The sequence below is a fragment of the Elephantulus edwardii genome, unplaced genomic scaffold (genome assembly GCF_000299155.1).
Source record: "Elephantulus edwardii isolate Elephantulus edwardi_28Jun2011 unplaced genomic scaffold, EleEdw1.0 scaffold00083, whole genome shotgun sequence".
In the NCBI taxonomy this organism is placed as follows: domain Eukaryota; kingdom Metazoa; phylum Chordata; class Mammalia; order Macroscelidea; family Macroscelididae; genus Elephantulus; species Elephantulus edwardii.
The window spans coordinates 11,580,571-11,606,366 of NW_006399833.1; positions in this window are offsets into that span (position 1 = coordinate 11,580,571).

Below are 25,796 nucleotides of genomic sequence, written 5' to 3' on the forward strand. Positions count from 1 at the left end.
AAATCAGTCATGGAAAACCCTACAAAGCGCAGATCGACTCTGACATGCATAGGACTGTTGAGTCAGAATTGACTTGATGACAAATGGTTTGAATGCAATTGTACCCAATAAAAGCTATTCAGTATATGGCCTTCTGTACTGAAAATCACTCTTTTCCCCACTGGTTAGCACCACTGTGCCCTGAGTCCAGAGTCTGTAAAGTGTGCTTCCACTCTTCTCTGAAGCTCCTCTCTCATTGTATATTCATTCATACATATTCCTCCTTTGTTTCTCTTTCTCTCTGCCTAGAAAATGACATGATTTTTTTTCAAACCTTTTTATTTTATATTTTAATGAAAGTTTATAAAGAACTTGGATTTCCATTCATTCATTGTTGTATATTTTCCTCCCTGTTCTGCCTCCCCCTAGTTCACATTATTCTTTGGGAAAAAAGTTCTTTCATTGTAACATAGTGTCCCGACCCCCACCAACACTTTACTATGCAACTCTTCTTCTGGATTCTTGTCATGTCAATAATACCTAGTCATATATTCTTTTTATACAGTTCTCTCCCTCATCTGTTTCAGTGTCACGTACATTATTTATTCCCTCTTTTCTTAGTTTTCCCCCAAACCCCACATCATCTTGTTCTATAACAGTGGCATTATGCAAAATTTGCCATTTTGTGACTGAGATATTTCACTCAATGCAATGTCTTCCACGGTCACCTATTTTTTATTATATTTCATCAGTTCATTTTTCAGTGCTGCATAATATTCCGTTGTGTGACTATACCACAGCTTCTCTATCCATTTGTTTGTTGATGGGCACTTGGGCTTTTCCCAATTCTCTGGTATTGTGAACAAAGTGATGATAAACATGGGTGTGCTCATATCTGTTTGGCTGGCAGTTCTGGTTTTTTTTAGGATATATTTGCTGGGTCAAATGGTATTTCTATTTCCAACTTTTTGAGAAAACGCCATACTGCCTTCCAGAGTGGTTGCACCATTTTACACTCCCACCAACAGTGGAAAAGGGTTCCAGTTTCTCCACATCCTTGCCAACATGTGTTGCTTGCTGCTCTGTTACATTTTGCTATTCTTACCGGGGTGAGATGATTATCTCTTAGCTGTTTTGATTTTCATCTCTCTTACAGCTAGGGATTTTGAACATTTCTTCATGTGTTTGTTCACCATCTGAATATCTTCTTTGGTGAAGTGCCTGTTCATATCCTGTGGCCGTTTTTCAACTGAGTTGTTGACCTTTATCTTGTTCTGGTGCACAAGTATTCTATAAATTCTAGATATAAGTCCCCTATCAGACATATCATTACAAAATATTTTTTCCCAGTCTGTGGCTTCCCTTTTTACTCTGTTGGAGAAGTTTTTGGATGTTATTTTTAACAGGTCCCATCCATCTATTTTATTCTCTCTTGGTTGTAGGTTTTTCAGAGTGCTTGTGGATTAGTGCTTCTAGAGCTCTTCCAAGCTTTTTTCTAATAAAGTTTATAGTCTTTGGGTTTAGTCCTAGGTACTTGATCCATGTGATACTGGTACAATTACAGACACATTAGATCAATGGAATAGAATTGAGAACCCAGAAATCAGCTCATCTACCTATGGTCAACTGATTTTTGACAAAGAGATGAAATCAGTTAAGTGGGGAAACAACAGCCTTTTTAACAAATGGTGTTGGCAAAATTGGAAAACCATCTGCAGATAGCCCAAACAAGACCCACACCTCACACTATACACAGAAATCAATTCAAAGAAGATATTATTAAAGCAGACCAAACACTCCAAAACAGAGCAGAAGCAGCCGATTGCCTTGATCTTCTGCTCTTGAATGCAGAACTCTCTAGTGAGTTGGTACATGAGTAGCTCCACTACTTATAGTACCATGTTCTAAGACTCTTAGATTCTTGAGAGCATGTTTTGAAAATTCTGAAAAATTGGACAAAGAATGTCTGAAAATCATCACAAAAGTGAATAGACCATATGCTTCAGACAATGCTTCATTTGTTTGAATGTTTTTGAGTTTGGGAGCAGGCAATCCATCAGAATGTCTATTTGTAGCATTTTGGAATAAGCAAATAATTGGAAACATAACCATTGTGACTCTATTGTAATAAGGTTGAATGAATGCTGAATAATTAAAGGGAAGATCTTTTTCTACTCTATCCACTTCCTCTGTTACCTTAAAGAGTTCAATGGGACCAGTTGTTCTAAAAGCAGATCATGTTGACACATGCCCTTTCTTCCCTGAGGCATTAGTAATACTAGGGTTTATCCGAGTGAACATTCATTTCACAGAGTGTCAAGCATTGAGCGAAGTGCTGGGTATACAATGATGAGCAAAACCAGACGTGATGCCTGCTTTCTTGAAGCTTGTGATTTCATAGGTGAGAGAGACATTAATACAATAATTACACAAATGAGTGTATAATTATAAACTGAGGGGAAGGTTTTGAAGGAAATGAACACCATTTTAAAGAACTATATAGTAACATGGAGCATTAATAAAGGCTTCTATGAAGAATAATCACTTAAGCTGAGATTTGAAGGGTGAGTAGGAGTTAAGTAAACAAGTTAATTACAATTAAGTAAATGATAATTCTCGAAGAAAAGAATTATGTTCCAAGTAGAAAGAATTAAAAGTTCAAGTTTCTGTGAAGATTAGTGATAAGGCTAGGGAGGCAGATATAAGATTACAGGTATAAGGTGGCCTAGTCGCAAGAAGCTGTGCTGTAATCTGGAAGGCATGCTGTTCAAGGCCACCAGCTGCTCTACAGGAGAAGGATGGGTAATCTCCTCCCATGTGATTAACTGCCTCTGAAAACCCACCAGAGGGTCAGCTATGGGTCAGTTTCAACTTTACAGTGTCCCATTGGCTTTAGAGAAGAACAATTCTTCACTATTTGGGGGGTTATTGTTATTGTCATATGCCATCAATTTGAAATTGACTCACAGCTGTAAATAGCTTGGCGAAGATTGCTCATCTTTCTCCCAGGGAACCACCAGAAGATTTGAATGCCTTTGAGCTAGCAGTGCAACTCTTTACCACTAAGTCATCAGAGTTCAGATATATATTTGGTGTTAAGGGGTACTATTTTACATATGCATAGTAACAGGCACTTCTCTTCTGCAGTCCACTAAATAGCAACAGCTCCCACACGGTATTTGTGAAAATGAGTCTCTAACTTTTCCAAATACCTGTCCCCCAGTCAAGAACTATTCAATGCAAGGCCTTGCAGGCTATTTAAGGATTTAAGACTTTTTTTTCTTGAAAACATGAAGGATGTAATGGGAAGCAGTTTAAACAGAGTAAGAAAGTAATCCCATTTATATTCTGAAAAGATCATTCTGGAGGCAGTATATAAAATGGAAGCTTTCCCCAGACATCTTCCTAGATAAGGTTGTTGTTAAAATGCAAAGGTTTCCTGGGGAGATGGTAACTTGTAAGCTTCCAAGAGCTATTAGTTCTAAAGTTTTAATGCATTTTTAATAATAGCTATTTACCGAGCACTTAATTAATACATGCCAAGAGAGTATGATATGCATTTCACACACACATACATTCTGTTAATCCTTATAATAACTCCTAACAGTAAACTTGATATACTGTTCTAAAGAAGGGTGGATGAAATTTACAGCCTCTGAAAACCAACTGGAGGGTTAGTTTTGAGTCAGTTCCAACTCAATGGCAAAGAGAAAGAGAGAAAAAAATAATACAGAAGAGTCAACAGAGCCTCAGAGAAATGTACTATCTTTTCCTATATAGTGTAATGGGTAAGTGATAAAGCCAGGCGTTCATAGAGACCTATTTGACCTCAGAGTTTATGCTCTTAACTATAACATGCTATCTAGCTAGTATGCCATCAGCCATGCATCTCAGTATAGTATTGCTGTTATGTACCATCAAGGTGACTCATAGCTGACACTCTAGAGGGTTTTCAGAAGCAGTAAACCACATGAAAGGGGGTTGCCCATCTTTCTCCTGGGGAGAAGCTGGCAGATTTGGACTGTGCACAGTCTGAATCCACCAGCTGCTCCATGGGAGACTGATGGACAGTCTCCTCCTGTGCGATTAAGTGCCTTTGAAAACCAGCAGGAGGGTCAGCTATGGGTTGGCTCTCACTCGATGGTACACAACAACAACTTCTGGGACAGGGTTCAGATCAGTTGTTTCTAGGATAGCTATGAGCTGTACTCGACTCACCGGCACCTGACGACAACAACAACAACAACGCCACTTTTGGGTCGGGAGTGCAACTCCTTACTCTTAAGCCACCAGACCTCCCTTCTCAGGAGAATACTAGAAAACAATAAAAAGTGCAGAAAAGCCTGACTAGAACATGTTGTGGAGCATTTTGAACAGCCGAAGATCAGCATGAAAGACCTGAATGCTTGGGAACAGGAAAAAGACAGTGAAGAAAGATGGAAGATGCTGAAGACAAGCAGGCCTCTTCACATAACGTTTTCTAAGAGCAAATCTTGCTGGAGTCATTTCTCCCTGGAACTGTATTTAGATATGAGAGAGGTTCAAGAAGGGGAGAGCAACTTCTATGGATTCATAAGGTAGAACTGAAGCAAAATCTTTTCGGTTTACACTATGCATTCAGAGAAAAATTATGCATGCTATTCTGTGTACCTTAAGTTCCATTTATGAAGGCTGCCATTCACTTGGGTTCCATCTGCATGTTAGAGAAATGCAGCACTTAGCATTTTACAGACTAGAAAGATTGCTATCATATATGTCCATCTTCGGGAATTTCATAGTGAAACAAGGAGACAGAAATACAAGCAAGTATAATAAAGAGAAGCAAAAATAAAATGTCATGGGATAGGGAGCAGGAACTCTCTTGGAATTGAGAAAGTGAAGTAGGGGATAAGGGAAGTTTTTATAGTGAAGCCAAGTTGCTCTTGTGAGTCAATAGAGAGCTGTGCCACAAACCCAAAGGCAAAAGAGTGCCTATCTGAGCATTCAAATCTACCAGTGGCTCATCTGGACAAAGGTGAGCAATCTCCTCCCGTGAGATTTGCAGCCTCCAAAAGCCCACTGGAGGGTAAGCTATGAGTTAGATGCAATTTGATGGCAATGAGTGTGAGGTTTGTGGGGGGGGGGTTGGTGGGTTTTGCTTGTTTATTTATTTATTTGATAATAGTGAAGGCAGTATTTGAGCTGGCCAGGCCCTAAAGGATGAGTAAGAATTTCCTATGCAGCCCTCAGAAAACCTGCTGGCAGGTCAACTATGAGTCAGTTTTGACTCAATGGTAATAAATTGAATGTAGTTCAATGGTTCTCAAAATTTGGTCTTTGCCACTATAAAAGGGATCATATTAGCAGGTTATGGATAGTAGGCATGTGGAAGAAAACCAAAAACATAAACATGAGCAGGCTTACTGCTCCAGTAGGGACTGATGGAGTCTCTGAATCACATTTTGAACCAGGAATAAAATTCACCCTCTGTGTCTCCATTCACAGCCAAACAACATACAGTCCTATAGAACCAGGGAGATATTTATGCCTTAGAAAGACAAACCATATAAGGCCAAAACAACATTTTGGTTTTGTGTTGTTAGATGCCATCGAGTATGACTCATAGTGACCCTATGAACAAAAGACCTGAACTCTGTTCTATCCTGGGCCATCCTCACACTTCTTGACACACAAGAGCCCATGGCAGCAGTCATTATGTCAACCCACCTGGTTAAGAGTCTTCTTCTCCTTCGTTTACCCTCCACTTTCCCAGCATGATGTCCCTCTCCAAGGAATAGCACCTCCTCACAACATGCCCAAAGTATGTGAGGTGGAGCCTCATCATTCTTGCCTCCAGAGCACTCTGGCTGCACCCTTTCCAAGACATAACTGTTTGTTCTCTTGGCCATTCATGGGATGTTTGGTGGTGTTCTCCAACACAACAGCCCAAAGGTGTCAAATATTTTTCTGTTATCCCTGTATTTCTCAAGCTGAGAGAACTAAAAAAATAAATTTAAGCCTTGTGTCACAATATTGAAATATGCTATGGACAATATATTGAATGACCCAGAAAGCATCAAAAGAAGATAGAGGGAATACACAGAATCACTGTACCAGAAAATAGTCATTGACACTGAAAAATTTCAGGAAGTACCATATGAACAGGAGCTAATGGTAATGAACGAGGAAGTGAAAGCTGCATTGAAGGCATTAGCACAAAAAATAAGGCATCAGGAATCGATGTGATATCAACTGACTTGTTTCAATTAACAGATGCAGCCCTGGATGCATTCACCAGTCTATGCCAGGATATTTGGAAGGCAGTTGTTGGGCCAACAGTTTGGAAGAAGGCTCCCATTGCCAAGAATGGTGATCCAACAGAATGTGAAGACTATTGAACAGTATCATTAAGATAACATGCAAACAAAATACTGCTGAAGATCATTCAAAAAAGGCTAGCACAGTACATAGACAGGTAACTGCCAGAAGTTCAAGCAGGCTTTAGAGGAGGCCATAGCATCAGAGATAACATTGCTGATGTCAGATGGATCCTGGCTGAAAGTAGAGAATACCAGAAGAATTTCTATTTATGCTTTATTGACAATGCAAAGGCATTTGACTATGTGGATCATAACAAGTTGTGCCTGATACTGAGAAGAATGGGAATCCCAGAGCACTTAATTATGCTCATGTGGAACCTATACCTGGACTAGAAGGGGAAGCTTTCGAGATTAAGGAGAAACTGTGCACAAGTTTCAATGGTTGCTGTTGTTAGGTGCTAAAGAATTGAATATGATTCTTGGTAACCCCATGAATAACAGATCTGACCCCTGTCCTTTGTTGTACCATTCTCATCATTTCTGACATGCTTGTGCACATTGTTGTGGTTACCCTGTCAATTAATATGGTGGAGGGTCTTCTCATTCACCAACCCTCCCTCCACCTTTCCAACCTTGTTTTTCCTCTTCAAGGAACAGCCTCCCCTAGAGACATGCCCAAAGTATATGAGATGAAATAGTTCTTCTGTGGAATGTCAAATAGCTGGTGGGTAGGTTGCATGGATTAATAAAAGGAGTGCAGGGTCATACTGGGAGTCCTTGGAACTTAGATTTCAAGACATAGAGTACATAGAGGTTCAAGGAGGAGAAGAATATAGAGGCAAGAGAGATAGTTTAAAAGACTATCATATGCCTGGGTGGTACACTTAACCACTTGACTACTAGTTAGAAGGTTCAAATCCATCCAGAGGTTCTTCAGAATACAGTGCTTTTAAATCCTATGGAGTAGTTAGGAAACTTAGACAAATTGCGTTAGGAAAACCTGCTGTCAAGTACCTCTCCAGACATTAGAGAGCAATGATGTCAATCTAAAGACTAATGCATGCCTGATCCAAACTATGATCTTCTCAATTGCTTATTACACATCTGAGATCTGGACAATGACTAAGGATGACAGAAAATAATTGGTGCCTTTAAGCTGTGGTGCTAGAGAAGAGTATTGAACATACCATGTAATGACAAGAGAACAAACACGTCTGTCCTGGAGAGGGCGAAACAAAGTTGGTCCATGGAAGCAAAGTTTTTGATACTCCATCTCACATACTTTGGGCATATTGTCAGGAGGATCCAGTTCTTGGAGAAAGACATCATGTCTGGAAGGGTAGAATGTAAGTGCAAGAGAGTAGGACCCTAAATGAGATGTCATAGTTGACTATACAGCACACAACAACAACAAACACAGTTCTATTCTGCCCATGGAGTAGCTGCCATGAGTCAGAATTACCTTTAAAGCATCTAACGATAACAATACCTTCTTATAAAGATTGCTGTTGTTGTTATGTGCGTCAAATCACTTGTGACTCATAGTGACCCTAAGTACAATAGCCCTGAAACCTGTTCTATCTTGTGCCAACTTTACTGTCTCCAACACACATGACCTCATTACCCCAGTCACTGTATCAATCAGTCTTATTGATGGTCTCCCTCTCTTTCTCCATCCCTCTACCTTTCCAAGCATGATGTCCCTCTCCAAGGACTAGTGCCTCCTTGCAACATGCCCAAAGTTTGTCAGACAAAGCCTCAGAATCCTTGCCTCCAAGGAGCAGGCTGGCTTCACCCTCTCTAGAATGAACCTGTTTGTTGTCCTGGCAGTCTATGATATATTAAAAACTCTTCTCCAGAACCACATCTCAAAGTCATCAATTCTCTATCATCCCTGGTCATTCATTATCTAGCTCTCAGTCTCCAGACTGATGTCATCGCCCTTCAGTACTCTAAAGAGGTCCCTGACACCAAATTTCCAATGAAATTTGACTCTTAGTTTTCTGGCTGCTGGTACCAATATTGTTGATTTTGGAGCCAAGCACACTAAATCTCAGTCTCTTCACTATCCATCATGATGCCGCCAGATGGCCCAGGGTGAGAATCTTTGTTTTCTTAATGTTGAGCTTCAATCCATATTGAAGCCTGCAGTCCTTGACCTTCTGCAGTAAGTGCTTCAGATCCTTCTCAGTTTTAGCAAGAAAAGTTGTGTCATCTGCATAATGCAGGTTGTTGATGAATCTTCCTCCAATCATGAAGCCACATTCTTGGCTGAAAAGGTATGGAGATAGGATGCATCCCTGGCGTACGCCCTTCCCAATTTTGAACCATGCAGTGTTTCCTTGCTCTGTTCTGATGACTGCCTCCTGGTCCATGTATAGGTTTCACATAAGCACAGTCAAGTGTCTTGGGATTTCCATTCTTCTCAGAGTCAACCACAGTTTGTTGTGACCTACACATTCAAATGCCTTTGCATAGTCAATGAAACATGATAGACATTCCTCTGGTACTCTCTGCTTTCAGCCAAGATCCATCTAACATTAGCTACAATATCCTAGTACCACGGCCTCTTCTAAATCCAGCCTGCACATCTGGCAGTTCTCTGTTGATGTGCTGTTCCAGCTGTTTTTTGGAGAATCTTCAGCAGAATCTTGCCTGCATGATTATGAGACAAAATGGGACCAAACTTAAAAGTCCTAGCCTATAGTACAAATAGGCTTGTAAATATAGCCAGACATGCACAAGGAGAAGATAACATTGGAAAATGGGACCTTCTAAAAGTTAAGTCCTTGTATACTTAAACATTTTTTTCCAATAGGGTGAAAAGAGAACAAACACACTGGGGAGGGGGAATTTGGCCATGACATATTTGACAAGGGTCTGTATCATTATGAAAGTTTGTAGAATGCTACAGGGCCTCCCTAGGAAAATATTGATTACCCAATCAGAAAATGGGCAAAAGACTTTTTACAAAGGAAGACATTCGCATGGCCAACAGACACATGAAAAACTGTTCAAAATCACTGGCAATAAGAGAGATGATAATAAAAACCACAATTAGTTACCATCTCATTCCAGTAGCAGTAGCAAAATTTAATAGGACGTTAACTTAATAACAAGTTAAAGCAATAATTGTTGGAGAGGATGTGGAGAGATTGGAACTCAAGAACTGCTAGTGGGATTGTAAAATGCTATGACCACTCTGAAGACAGATGGATGATTCCTCAAAAACCTGAACACAGAAAACACATGTGACCCAACTATTCCACTGCTAGAAATATACCTCAAGCAAAGTATAATTGAGACACAAATGGAGATTTATACATCTATGTTCATAGTAGCATTATTGACAATAGCAAAATTATGGAAACATCCCAAATGTTCTTCAACAAACAAATGTACTCAGGAATTATGGTACAGTCACCCAATGGAACACTACACAGCACTAAAGAGTATCAATTTTGTAAAATACTATATAACAAGGGAGAATGTAGATAGCATTATGTTGAGTGAACTATCTCAGCATTACAAGGACAAATACCACATAATGTCATTGTAAAAATAGAAGGGTAACAATTGGTATTTGTATAAAAGTCCAAAAGGGGAAGGGCAAGGGGATCAAGTGTAGGGGTTGGTGGGGGGGAATCACTAGGATAACAGAACTTGATGCGTAGTTGAGATGAGGTGAAGGAATTAGGAAAGATCCAATGGGGACCTAAATAGACAGCATAATAGTAGGCATAGATCAACGGTGATTACTTTTATAAAACACATTGTATATGAGGGGTTATTTGAAAACCAATGTGAATGAAGGAATGTGTGAAACATAATGTACATGAATGATACATGATACAAAATTTGTATGCAAACCTATATAAAACCAAAAAAAGCCCCCAAAATAACTTTAACAAGTGATTCTAAATTGTAGCTATGTTTGGGAAACTTGTTCTAAGAAAGAATGTCTGGATATTCAAATAATTAAGTGTTCAAGTATTAATCAAAATACTGATGATACAGTCCACTCAGAAGAATCCCAAAAGAAAGTGCTGATGTCTTAAAAAATGGCTGGAGGACATTATACTGAGTGAAATATCTGTCACAAAAGGATAAATATTGCGTAACACTGCTGTTATAAAATAAGACTGACTGAGGTGGGGGGGTTGAGGGAGAATAAGAGTGAATAGATAATGAACCCTGCATTGAAGCAGATGGGGGGGAAATGGAAAAGAATGTATGATTAGACATTATATGTACAACAACAATCTGGAATAAGAGGTACATTGCAAAATGGGTGGGGGAGGGGAAAGGGTGGGAGAAGGGGAGAGAAGAGAATGTGTAATAATGAATGAACAAAAGGAGGGGAGTGGCCATTGAAAACCCCATGGACTATAGTTCTATTCTGACACAAGTAGGGGTGCCATGAGTTGGAATTGACTTGATAGCAACTGGCAACTAGTTCTAAGAAAAAGATAAAGCACAGCTGTAAGTTGATGGGAAGTAACGCAGAGTGACAGTATTGGTGGTTGTGCTCCGCCCTGCAGCTGAGCTGTGGCAAAAGACCCAGAAAGACTGAGCCGAGGTCATTATTCCTCACATAGGGTGAGCCACATCCCTGACTACTTGGCAAATGAGATCAGCAGCTCAGGATGACGTTTCCTGCAAAATTGGAGCTGATCTGATATGACCTGTGGGACTCACTGAAGACCATTTCACACAGATGCCTGGACATAACTCTTATGAAATCTCTACATAGTGCCTGGGCCCACCATGGCTTTTATCGGTCAAATAGCTAGACAGAAACAGGGATATACATGGTGGGATGCCAGTGCCCAGAGCTGTTACTCTCAGAAGCCCTGGCTGGCAAATGTGCCACTTCCTCTTTATGACTGCCTCTGCAGCTTCTGCGGGCCCCTCAGGTTGCTCCCACACTAGTGGAAGGAGAAGCATGGCAGTTAGGGCTCACAGCTCAACAGCATGTGAATCATGATCATCAACAATCTGAGGAAGGTAAGTATATGGCAAGTGTATGGTAGAATTTTGGCCTTCCATGCTGGAGACCCAAGTTTGAGTCCAAGACAATGCACACACACCACCCGCTGGTCAGAGGACATTTTTGTGCTATTATGATGTGGAATCAGTTCCGGTGGAGCTTCCATTCTAAAACAGGCTGAGAAGAAATGCTTCACAACCTAAAACAGAAAATGGGTCAGTGGACACACTATGGATCACGATGGTCTGACTTACAACTAATCACAAGGTTGACACAAGGACGAGGCAACATGGAGTTCTAGTATACATGGGGTTGCTCTGAGTCAGGGGCCAACTTTATGACAACAACAAGTCTATCCAGCAGCCAGGAAACCAGAAGACAAATTGCATTGGGAATGTCAGCTGTGACGGGCCTCTCAAGAGTACTGAAGTGCAACGACGCCAGGCTGGAGACTAAGGTGCGCCTGATTCAGGCTATAGCCTTTGCAATTACATGCTATGCATCAGAGAGTTGGACAGTGAATAGGGATGACAGAAAGAGAATTTATGCCTTTGAGCTGTGGTGCTGGAGAAGAGTGTTGAATATACCATGGACTGCTAGGAGAACAAACAGGTTTGTCCTGGAGAAGGTGAAGCCAGAATGCTCCTTGGAGTCAGGATTCTGAAGCTTCGTCTGATATACTTTGGGCATGTTGCAAGGAGGGACTGGTCCTTGGAGAGGGACATCATGTTTGGGAGAATGGAGGGACGGCACTGGAGAGGAAGACCCTCTATGAGATATGTCAATTCTGTGAGTGGAGTGGTAGGAATGAGTGTGTTTGAGATGGCTAGGTTGGCACAGGATAGAACGCGTTTAGGGCTCTTGTACATAGGGTTGCTATGAGTCGCAAATGACTAGATGGCACATAACAACAACTACAAGTCTATCTTGAAGGAAGTATAATCAGGAAGCTCCTTTGGAGGCAGGGAAATGGAAACATCTCACTTTCTTTGGGCATGTTGTTAGGAAAGCCCAGTCCTTGGAAAAAGATATAATGCTTGGAAAGGTGGAGGGTCAGAGAAAGAGAGAAAGACTTCCAACAAGATGGATTGACACAGTGACTGTAACAGCTAGCTCGAGCGTGGCAGAAATGATGAGAAGAGCATAGGACAGGGCAAGCTCCTGATCTTTTGTTCATTGGGTTGCTATGAGTCATAGTGGACTTGATGGCATCAAAACAACAACAAGAGGAAGCAGTTGAGGTACACATGAAAGGGAGGTAGAGTGACAGAGTCATTGTGAGATATCAGACATCCATCCAGCAACGTGGCTGATCAAATTGGAACAAAAGCATGATGAATTCTGGAATCTCATTGCTCTGTAACATGTATAATAAACAGCAGCATTAATAAGTGATATTTATAGCATTTTTATTAGGAGCAAGACACTAAGCGTAGAATTTTGTTTCTATCGATTTTCTCATAAAATTCCCCTATTAACCTTATGAGGTAGACACTATTGTTAATCTCCTTTTTTATAGATCAGCAACAAGCCGAGTAATTTGGGGCCAATTACTCAACTCAGACATGAGTAATTGGCCCCAAATCACTAAAATCACACAACTGGGGGGGGGAGCGGTGTGCGCACACACGTGCGCAAAGGAGAAAAGTGGCTAAACCTTTGCGTAAGTCCTCTGGCGTTCCCTCTTCCCCTTGGAAAGACTTTATTTTCTATGAGGCAAGCCATCCCAGTCATTCAGAGTACAGACTCTGGAGCCAAACTGCCTTGCCAAACCTCACTTCTCCCGTTTGCCTGCTGTGTGTGTGACCTCGGCTAAGTTACTTCATCTTTCTCTGCCTCAGGTTCCTCTCCTGCAAAATGGGCACAATAACGGCATCTCCTTCACAAAGCTGTTATGAGAAAAAATGAGTTATTGCGTGGATAGTAGCTAGAGCAATGCGTGGAACTGGGCTAATTGGTGCATAAATGTTTGCTAAACAAATGTGCAACTGGAGCCATCTTTCCTTCCGGGGAGGGCTCAAGAAGCATCCAAGCTGGATACAGAGCAGAGGCACACCACCCTGTTCAATCTAACAAGAGTAAAAGACAAAGCTGACTCTAAAGAAGCCATGTCAGATCCGACTCCACGTGCATGACAGTGGCTTATCAGCTGCAGAGGTTTACATCTGAGATGCCTCCTGCCAGGAAAAACACCCTCAGCTTTTACTTGGGTTTGGTGGGCTTAATACCCTTGGCTAATTTTGTTGTTTCCAGGACTAAAGGACCTACACTGACAGTGCCTGAACAAGCCAGAATGTATCTAATCTGGTGGGTGTGAAACTCAGCAGCCTCTCCGGGAAGGTGGAAGTTGGCAGGGTTCTGCGGGATATGCATATATTTTTATAATGAAAAGGTTACAGGCATCAGAGTGACTGAGACTTGGAAAAGAGTTCATCTGCTGCCTCTTCTCGGCAGAGACTGACTCTATGAAACAGCCTGTTCCCGTTGGAGGCTCACAAAATCTTAAGAAGCCGAGCCTGCCTCCTTCTCCCCATCATAGCCTCACGTTGGATCTGCTGAGCTCCTTGGCCTGGAGCAGGGTACCTCCCCAACAAGTGGCTTCAGCCTGCCAGTGTCTATGCTGGGGCCGCGTGTTTCTCTGCCATCATATCCATGAGTTGGTGGGGCCAGAAAGGGCAACGGGTGGCCAGAGATATTATGGAAAAAAACAATTTTGAAAGTGTGGTGATCTCGGTCACCCAGCTGAAAGGGCTGCCGGCTCTGCCTCTCTGTGCTGCACATTTTGCCTTATATTCAATTTAGCACTTGGTTAGATATTTCAGGGATTGCCTTTGCTTTTGTGTGCATCAATCATGCCTTGACAGGATCAGACTTTATGTGAGCTGAAGCAGAGGCGCATATGAGGTTGAACCATATTTCACTGATGGGCTTGTTGGTAAAATGATCAAATGTTGCAATTTTGTAGAATTCCACCTACTGTTTCTTAGCTATGCCTCACAGTTGCCTGCATGGAGCTAAGTATATAGCAGGTACTTACTTGCCAACTCATTTTTGCTGAAGTTAATCAAGGTCCCACAACAAATTCCCTTTGCTTCCACATGCAAAGTTAATAATATCTATACTTCACTGCGGGAGCTCTGGTGGCTTTGTGGTAAGGAGTTGCACTGTCAACCCAAATGCGTGTGGTTTGAATTCAAAACCTGCTCTGTGGGAGAAAGATGAACAGTCTCATGTGATTTACTGCCTCTGAAAAGCCACTAGAGGGTCAGCTATGAGCCAGTTCCACCTTGACAGTTGTTGTTGTTATGTGCCATCGAGTCACTTGCGATTCATAGTGACCCTGTGTATAATAGCTCTGAAACCTGCTCTATCCTGTGTCAACTTTAATGGCTCTGACACACCTACCCTCATTACCTCCGTCACTGCATCAATCCATCTCATTGATGGTTTTCCTCTCCCTCCACCCTTCCAAGCACGATGTTATTCTCTAAGGACTGGTCTCTTCTGGCAACATGCCCAAAGTATGTCAGACAGAAATTTTAAAAATCCTTGCCACCCAAGAAGAGAGATGCAAATCAAAACCATGATGAGATACCATCTCACTCCAGTAGCAGTGGCAAAGTTTAACAGGACAGCAAGTAATAAATGTTGGAGAGGATGTGGTGAGATAAGAACTCCTGTACACTCCTATATGGGATTGTAAAATGGTGCAACCACTCTGGAAGGCAGTTTGGCACTTTCTCAAAAAACTGAACATAGGGACGTTGTGTGGATCAGTTGAGAGAATGAATGCTGACAGGCATTGAAAAAAATACAAAGCATTAAACAAATGTAAACATGTACAAAAAAAAAGAAAGCTGAACATAGAAATTCCGTATGACCCAGTTATTCCACTGCTTGGAATATATCCTGAGGAAATGAGAAATGAGGCACAAACAGAGACTTGTACACCAAAGTTCATAGCAGTGTTATTCACCATCACAAGAACATGGAAACAGCCCAGATATCCAACCACAATCAAATAGATTGAGAAATTATGATACATTCACACGATGGAATACTATGAAGCACGCAGGAACAATGATTTTGTAAATTACTACCCAACTTGGGAGGGACATGGAGAGATTTATGCTATGTGAACTAAGTCAGTCTCATAAAGACAAATACTGTATAGGACCATTATTGTAGAATGAGTATGAGGATCCAAGGTTGGGGGGGGGAGCAGAGGGGTGGGGCTGAGGGGTTGGTTGAATCATAGGATCACACAATTTGATAGGTGGAGGGAGGGGTGTGTAAAGGAAATGGAAATGATCTGGTGTGAAAAACAACATATACGAACTTTGTAAATAAACCAGTATAAAATAAAGGGAAAAAAAAATACTTGCCTGCAAGAAGTAACTTGGTTTCATCCTCTCAAGGATAAAGCTGTTTGTTCTCTTGCACAACAACAAACTATTTGACTGAGGTGACCTAGTGGTGCAGTGCAATTAACTGTCAAGCTGCTAACCAAAAGGTCCGCTGTTGTATCTGTCGGCCACTCTATGGGAGAATGAAGAGGCAGTTTACTTGCATCAAGATGTAAGGCCATAAGGGACACTATGAGTCAAAATTAACTTGATGGAAATGGGTTCGGTTTATCATTGACTGAGCCCTCTAAATTGTGCTAGCTTCTATACTGGGTCCTAGCCATAGTCTATTGTATGAACTAATATCCAACAATAGCATCAACATAGAGAGTGATCAGTTGGCCTAGTGGAGAGAAAGTGATGCTACCAAGCCAAAGGTGGGTATCCGCGGCCCTCGGGCCTGTTTTTCATTGTTTTTGGTCAAACATTCTTCGAGGTCATATAGCCCTGGTGTGTCCACTTGCCGTACAGCAGTAACTTGTGGTTGCTGTGAAGTTGAACACTGTGACACTGATGTGTCAAATGTAATAACTGTTACCTATGGTGGACAGTGTTTGGTGGAGTTCCCCAGCTAAAATAAGCTTGGAAGCAGGAGTGGCATCCACTTTCATAAGTAGCTTGCCTCTGGAAACCCTATGATCCTGGAGAAAGGATAAAAGTCACGCACGCAAGTGTCAAAGACTTTCGTTCATAGGGTAACTATGAGTCACCTATGACTGGATGACAATATATATATATAATCAAAATTTTCTCCTATCCTGTGCTGTCCCCAGAATCTCTACTGTGCTCAAGCTCATTGTTGTTACTCTATCAATTCAGCTCATGGAGGGGTTCTTCTACTTCTCTGACCCTATACCTTTCCAAGCACAATATCATCTTCCAATGATTGGGCCTTCCTGATAACATGCTAAAAGTATGTGAGATGAAGTCTCATTATCCTCAAAGGAGCATTGAGGCTGTATTTCTTCAAAGACATACTTGTTTGTTCTTTTATTCACCTATGGTGTATTCAAGATTACTTGCCAACACTCCAATTCAAAGGTAACAGTTCTTTGTTCTCCCACACAAGTGTTGAGGACTTTCATTCATAGGGTCGCTATGAGTAGCCTATGAGTCGCCTATGACTCGATGGCTCTTAACAACCACAACACAACAACAAATTCACATAGTGACTCTGGAGTTGAGATTAGAACCTAAAACAGTTCTTTCCATTGTCCTGGCTCTTTCCACTATTTGCTTTCTTTCTTGATGACTTTCTGTCTCAAGTTTTCGTTGCTTCTTTGTGACACTTTGTACCTTCTAATATTTAAGGGAAATTGAGCTCGTTCAGCCCTGTGATCCTAATGAGCTCAAGAAGCTTACCAAGTTCACACAAAATGCTCACCAGTTACCCCCAACAGCTTTCTACCACAAAGAGAGACTCGAGAGTACAGCAAAAATGGAAACTTCTTACTACTAAATGGGCCAAGGCAGTATTTATTTGATCAGGTAGTTGCCTGCCTTAATCTCCCTCCTATGGTTATAGTAAGGTGTCCTGGTGGAATGGTGTGTAATCTATGAGGCAGTTTGAGTCCACCAACAACTCTGAGAGAAGAAGATTGGAAGTCTCTTTTTGTAAAGACTTAAGAGGTCACTATGAGTTGGAATTAGCTCCATGACAGTGGGTTTTCGGTTTTTTTTGTAATTTATTTTTGTTTGTTTATAGTAGTATTGCTAATACACAGGCTCCTCTGTGAATACAGATGTAGAGGGGAAAAAGAGGAAAAACAGTTCCTTAATTGAATGAATCCTCATTGGGGCGATTTTCTTAAACTTAAGTATTAGAATCACCTGGAGGGCTTGTTAAATCACACATTTCAAGACCCTACGCCCAGTGTAATTGATCGTCTGCCCAACAGTCTGCCCCTGACCTTGTTCTGACTGTTGATACTGCGTTTTTCCCTCATCTCTTTCCAGTCAGTTTGATTGCTGTGTATTTCATCTGGCATGGTCCAAGTGTGTAGTCACCATTTAGGTTTATTTAAGGTATTTGTTATAAGCCCTTGGTCAGACAAAATTTTGTCATGTGGTATCTTGCCCCATTTTCTATCTTCAATCTTCAAAGTCACATTTAACAAACCCAGCTCCAAAGCAGGCAGTTTGAATTGACCAGCTGCTCGAAGGCAGAAAAATGGGCTGGCGAGTCAGCTATGAGTCAGTTATGACTCAATCACAAGTTTTCCTTATTTGCAACTGTTGCATTCCCACTGCGAATTATTATTAATGCACTTTGACTGCATGTTTGGTCCATTTCAGACTGCAGAAGTTGGGAGAGATCCTTGATTTCTTCCTTCCTTCCTTCCTTCCTTTCCTTGTTAAAGGGTCAGCATGTTGTTGTTAAGTGCCTTGGAGTTGCAGGCAACTCATAGCGACCCTATGAAGGAGAGTCCTCGATGCTTGGGTGCCTTTCATCCTCTCTCCAGGTTCATAGGGTTTCCGGAGGCAAGCTATTATGGAAGTGGATGCCACTCCTGCTTTCAAGCTTGTTTTCATCGGGGAGCTCCACCCCACTCTCTGTCCGCATTGGGTAGCCAAAAAGAGTCAGCATAAAAAGAGGAAAACCCAGCACTTAGTCTCATAAGGGCAAATACTGCATAAGACCATTATTATAAAACTAGAAGGATAACTAGTTGTTGTTGTTGTTGTTGTTGTACTGTAGAATCAGAACCTACCCATAGGTGACCCTCTGGTGAGTTTTGTTAATCACATGGGAGGAGATTGCCCATCCTTTTCCCGCTGAACAGCTGGTGGCCTAGAACCACGTGCCTTCAGGATTGCAGCACAGCTTCTTGCCACTAGGCCACCAGAGATATGTATAAAAATCCAAAGGGGAAAGGGAAGAGTGGGATTAAGGAAGGGGGGGGAATCCCAGGGTCACAGAGTTTGGGGGGAAGAGGGAGAGATGAAAGAATTAGGAAATCTAGGGATCTAAAAAGACGAGGTGATAGTGGACCTAGATCAGTGGTAACTGGTTTTATAAAATGCAACATGTGGGAATGATTGCATGAAGCACAATGTGAATGAAGGAGGGCATGAAACAGTGTATATGAATGAAACATATAGTATAGGAATTTTGTATGCAAATCAATATGACATTTTAAAAGTATGTAAAAAACAAAAGAGACAAAAACTCTGAATGAGATACATTGCCACGGTGGCTACAAGAATTGGCTGAATCACAGTAGCAACTGAGGATGGCACAGGACCAGCTGGCAGTGTTTGGTTCCATCGTACAGAGGTGACGTCTAACAACCATACACCCGGATCCCCAGTAATGCTGATGCTATTGTCTAGGGAGACCACGGGCTGAAAAGAAACCACATGTCTAAACCCATAAAATGGCCATGATAATACCTGTCTTCATTCTTGCCTAAGGTTGCCTGAGCCTTCACAACATTTTAGGGGAGGACAGCTTTAGGATCTGATTCCTCAGTTAACACTGTCATTTTGAAGGTAAAAAACCACTTTTCAGCTATTATTTGTATTGTGCTTTTTAAAATATAGAACGTTCTGGAAGAAACCTGAGTTTGGCCTTACACATACATTTAAGTGGAAATGTTCCTAACTCATTTATAAATCTGTTTGGCTCTGCCCACCTCTTTTGTTTAGTCCTTGAATGATTTTGACCACCTCCAATGTCAGCCTATTAGTTCCTTATCCTTATTCACTTTCTTGCATGCTCCACAATGATTACTCTCATTACAGTGATTACTGACTGATCTTACTGTCAGTGCCTATCGAGCAATCAATGAGTGTAAACTCCCTTTTCTTCCCTTATTGAACTGCTAATACTTCCCTATTACTATTCTAGCATTCCTCTGATTCAATCTGGGGGATGTGCCATTCTTGGCAAGGCAAGAACTAAATGTAGAAAGACTCTCAGAAAACATGTTAATATAGATAGATCCTCAGATCTAGATGTCTATTGGAATCACCTTCATAGCTCTTAAAAATATTAATGCTTAGATTTCATGTAGGGGAGCTCTGGTGGCAAAGTTCATAGAGAATTGTTCTCCTAATCCAAAGGCGACGCTTCCTTCCTGGTTCAATTCTACTAGCAGCTTTGAAGGAGAAAGATAGACAATCTCTCATGCAATTTACAGACTCAGAAACCAGCCAGAGGGTAAACTATGAGCTAGACCTTACTGGAAGACAGAGGGAGAGATTGAGAGATACAGAGAGAGGAGAGGGGAAAAAGAGAAAGAGGAGAGAGGAAAGGGAGAGAGAAGAGAAAAGGGGGAAAGGGTGGAGAAGAGGAAGACTGTGGTATATTCACACAATACAATTCTATGCAGCACTGAAAAATAATGAACTCGTAAAACATTACACAACATGGGTGACCCTGCAGGACATTATGCTGAGTGAAATGTCCCAGTCTCAAAAGGACAAAGGACAAATACTGCATAGCACTGCTGTTATAAAATAGGACAGATGGGGGCTAGGAGTTAGGGAGAAAATGAGAAAAGAGTGGATAGATAATGAACACTGTATTTGAACAGATGAGGGAGAGAACTGTTTAAAAGGAACAGATGATTAGGCTTATATGTATGACAAAGGTCCAGAAAACGTGGTGCATTGCAAAGAGGACTGGGGAAGGGGGAAGGGAGAGGGAGGGAGGGAAGAAATTGTGCAATAATGAATGAATATATTTTTTTAATAAAGTGAACTGGTGGAGGGGGAAGGAAGGGAGAGGGAGGGAGAGGGAGGGGGAGAGGGGTAAGAGGGAGAGAGGAGGAAGAGGGATAAGGGGAAAGGGGGAAGAGAGGTGAAGAGGGATGAGAGAAGGGGAGATGGGGAGGGGGAAAGGGGAGAGTAGAAGGAGAAAAGGGGAGGAGAGGGGCAGATAGGGAGGGGAGAAAGGGAGAAGGGAGACAGAGAGGGAGGGGGAGAGGTGGAGAAGGGGAGGGGAGAGGAGAGAGGGTTGGGGAGAGAGCAAAATGGGTGGAGAAGAAAGGAGGGGAGGAGGATGGGGAGAGGAGTAGGAGGGGTGAGGGGGTAGGGGTGGAAAAGGGAAGCGTAAGAGAGAGAGAGGGGAGAAGGGAGAAAGGGAGGGGATGAGGACTGGGAGAGGGGGGAAAAGGAGAGAAGGGGAAGAGAGAGGGAAGGAGAGGGGAGTTGTGGGAAGAGAGGGGACCAGGTGGTGGGGGAGGAGGAGAAAAGAGGGGGAGAGGGATAAGAGAGGTGAGAGGGGAAGACCTGGAAAGCTGGAGAGAGAGAGAATCTTTGGGAGTAGTACCTAGGCACCAATATTGCTAAAGCTTTCCAGATGATTATAATGTGTATCCAAGGCCTAGAACCACAGTTGAGAACAAAGCCTCATTTCTCTTTACTCCATCTCCTTGCCTTTATAATCAAGGCTTCTCGAACTATACGTTTTAGAGATATGTTGAGACAATCATTCTTAAAATTTAGCATGCATCAGGATTACCTGAATAACACGGGTTCCTGGACTCCAGACGTTCATACTTAGTAAAAGTAGGTCCATGGAAGGACCTAAGAATCTCATTTCCTCCTTCCAGGTGTTATTGATGTTGCTAATTCAAGGACCAACGTTTGATAGCCTCTGTTGTAATGGAAGGGGCACAAGTCTCTTTATGCACCATCCCATCAAAGACTGTTGTGATTGGTGATTTTGCCATGACAATTTTCAAGCACTGTATCTGGGAAAGCTAAAGGTCTGCACATCCATCCAGCTGTGTTGGAGGCAAATGCATCAAAGTTAGCAAGTGTCCATTTGCAAAGACAGGTGAAAAGACAAAAAGATACTAAGCAAATGGTATCCTGGGTAATCAAAGAAAGGCAACAAGGAGCCAAGGAAAGAAAGAGTTAAGTAAGTAGATTGTTCATATCGGTTCACTATCTCTTGATTTCGCAGGTCTTTGCCTCTCTCTCCATCTGCCATTTAAAGGGGTACAAGTTTATCGTTAAAGCATAAGGGCGAATTAGAGATCACAGGCACCAAGAAAATAGAATCAAACCAAAGTCACTCCTAATCTAGGGCAACAGACCAGGAAGAATATCTGGGGTTGTTTTTTTAAATATTGCAATCAGCTTTAATGAACACTGCCCGATGCATGCTAGCTTAAATATTCTCCATAAAGTAGTGGGGTGGAGGAAAGAGGCAAGTAGACAAGAAATTGGTTGAACATTCTGTTTAGAATGACTGACAATACCAACATCTCTTCCCCGCCCCCCGCAGCAGATCAAAGGCAAGAACAGAAGTAATAAATGAGACCAGCTGTCCTGAAACACTGATTACGTTACACCTTGTAGAGAAGCATGCTTGGGAAGCTGGTGTGTGTGTGTGTGTGTGAGTATGCACATGTGCATGTGTGTCAGGAAGGGATACATCTAACAATACCAGCGTTGCTAGATATTCGAGCTTTGTTTCTCTTACACAGTTCAGAATAGAAATGAATTGCCATAAATACTGGCCTAGTCAGGAGGAACTCAGAAGGCAGGATTAGCTCCACACCCTGGTGCCTTAACATTAGGAGGAACATGAAAATTGTCCATTCTGTTTCCAAATCTCCCCCCTCAGGAATACCCTGAGCACAAATCTCTTCTAGAAAAACATCCCTGTTGCTGTCAGGTGCTGCTGTGTTGGTCAAGACTCATAGTGACCCTATGAATGACAGATCTGAACCCTGCCTTATCCTGTGCCATTCTCATCATCTCTGCCATACTTGAGCCTATTGTTACAGCCACTGCATCAATCCATCTTGTTGAGGGTCTTCCCCTCCTTTACTGACCCTTCACTTTTCCAAACATGGTGCCCTTTTCAAAGGCCTTCTTAACAACAAAGGACATCTTAACAACATGCCAAATGTATATGAGACAAAGTTTCACCATCCTTCCCTTCAAGAAGCACCTTGGCTACAACCTCTTCAAGATATATTTATTCTCTTGGAAGTACATAAGATACTGAGTACTCTTCTCCAGCACCACAACTCAAAGGTATCAATTCTAATTCTTCTAATTTTCCTCTTCTTATTCTCCTCCTCCTCCTCCTCCTGTCATCTTTATTCACTGTGCAATTTTCAGATGCATTGCTAGTAATTGAAAAGATCATGACTTGGAGCAGACACACCTTAGTCTTTAAACTAACATCCTTGCTCTTCAGTACTTTGGAGTGATCCTTGACTGCAAACTTTCCCAATACAATATGTCTAGAAAAACATAGTCCCAACATACTATAAATTTTTCACAGGGAAACTATTGCACTGTGTGTGTGTTTGTATACAGATGAAGGTGAAAATGTAGCACAGTTTAATGTGATAACATTAAATGTTCATAACATCAATGGTGATAACATCAACGTTCAGACTCCTTGGGTTTGAATCTCAAATCGATCTTCCGTTAAGCTGCATTATCCTGAATAAATCACTTCAACATTCTAAGCCTCCATTTATCCTGTTAACAGGGCATTTACAAAAGTGCCCAATGCAAAGATCTGTTGTGAAGGTTAAAAGGTAATCCTTGCAAAGGACTTTAACTGGGCACACTGTAAGGACTTAGCGCAGGTCAGCTGTTGTTAGCATATGGTTACTTTGATGGAAGATGAGAGAAACTTCTGCAGTAGCAAGAGAAGCCCAGAGTGGTAACCAAAGGTCTGAGGACATTGTGGGCCCTAATGATAGCCTTTTCCTTGGGTGGTTGCCACTAGCACTGCGACAGGATTTAAGCCAACTGTTTAAAAGGTTCTGAGGCAGAAAATGCTCTGAGAAAAAAGGCTTTAGAGAGTTAAAATTTCCAAGCAGATAAAGGACCGCCACTGCACAGGCTTTGATGATGAGTGACTTAGCAAGCAGTGAGGTCAAATCCATAAAGAGACATTGGGAGCTGCTTCTTCCTTCCCCATCTACACGAAAACTCACTCATTGCCATTGAGTGGGAACTGAATCACAGCCCATCTTCCCCTGCTTCCTCATCTCCCTACTTCCTGGTTTAGGATCAGAAAAGACGTTCATTAGGGATGAAACCTATCTCCATACCTTTTCAATCTATATGCAGAAGAGATTATTTAGGAAGCTGGACTTTATGAGGAGGAATGTGGCATCAGGATTGGAAAAGGATTCATCAACAATCTGTGTTTTGCAGATGACACAACCCTGCTTGCTGAAACTGAAGAGGACATGAGGGTTTTGCTACAGAAGGTCAAGGACTGTAGTCCTCAATATAGATTGAAGCTCAACATCAAAAAAACAAAGATTCTCGGAGGTGGGGGGAGGAAAATGTGCAACAAAAAATGAGTGAAAATCCAAGTTCTTGATAAACTTTCATTACAATCTTAAACAAAATAAAAAGGAAAACAAAGATTCACACCATGGGGCCTATTGGCAGCTGGATGGACAGAGAAGAGATTGAGATTGTTGATAACTTCAGCCTGCTTGGTTCCACAATCAACACTCTTGAGGCCAGTAGTCAAGAAATCAAAAGGTGAATTGCATTGGGCAAATCTGCTGTCAGGGATCTCTTTAGAGTACTAAAGAGCAATGATGTCAGTCTGGGGACTAAGGTGTGCCCAATACAGGCCATGGTCTTAGCAATTACTTGCTATGCATCAGAGATTTGGACAATAACTAACAATGATAGAAGATAGGAGATAGAAAGATGATAGTTGCTGGAGAAGAGATTTGAACATACTGTGGACTGCCAGGAGAAGAAACACCTCTGTCCTGGAGAGGGTGAAACAGTTTGCTCCCTGGAGGCAAGGATTTTGAGGCTCCATCTCACATACTTTGGGCACTTGTCCAGAAAGGACCAGTCCTTGGAGAAGGACATCATGCTTGGAAGAGTGGAGGGACAGCACACAAGAGGAAGACCTAGAATGAGATGGATTGGTTCAGTGACTGGAGCAATCAGATTAGGTCTGTCAGAGACGATGAGATTGGTGCACGATATGGCAGCTTTCAGAGCTAATTCACAGATGACTCAATGGACATAACAACAACAACAATGCTGATCTTTTGATTGGCAGCCAAATGCTTCATCCATATATGCCACCAAGGCTACTTCCATTACTTATTACTGCCAAAACAAAACAAAACAATACAAAACCCTGTGGGGCAGTTCTACTCTGTCACTTGGAGTTGCTATGAATCAGAATCAACTTGATGACATCTAACAAAATCACTTATTCCAGTATACTCTACCAAGCATACCTATGCTGTCAGGGACAGTAGCTATGAAGCACATGCAATGTAGTTACTATGAGTTGAGATACATTGTACAAAGAATACAAAGTATCTAGTGATTTAGCTCTACCAGCAGCTCTGTGAGAGAAAGAAAGATGGGCAACCTCCTCCTGTGCAATTTAGAGCCTTAGGAACCCAACTGGAAGGTCAGCTATGAGTTGAGTCTGACTCAAAGCCAATGAGTTAGGGGTTACATGTTGAAATGATAATATTTTGGATATGTTGGGTTAGGGTGGAGGGACAGTGCAGGAGGGGAAGACCCAGATGATATGGATTGATACAGTAATGAGAGCAAAGGGTGTGTTGGAATCAATGAGACTGGCTTAGGACAGGGCAGGACTCAGAGCTGCTGTACGTAGGGTCATTATGAGTGACAGGAGACTCGACAACACATAACAGCAACAACAGTGGGTTGTGTTATTAGGTTTATGGGTTAAATAAAAGATATTAAAAGGCATTTCAGCTGTGCTTAATTTACCTTTCCAAACTCTTGATGTTGTGGTTGATGTTGTTAAGTGCCATCGAGTCGTAGGCCACTCATAGTGACCCTATAAACGAAAGTCCTCGACACTTGCATGACTTTCAGCCTTTCTCCAGGTTCATAGGGTTTCCAGAGGCAAACTATTATGGAAGTGGATGCCACTCCTGCTTCCAAGCTTGTTTTAATAGGGGAGCTCCACCAAACACTGTCCACCATGGGTAACATATTAATGTCACAGTGTTCAGCTTCACAGCAACCACAAGTTGCCTCTTTACGGCAAGTGGACACACCAGAGCTATACGACCTAGAAGAATGTTTGACCAAAAACAATTAAAATAGGCCTGAGGGCCACGGAGTAGAGTCACCCACCTTTGGCTTGGTAGCATCATTTTCTGTCCACTAGAC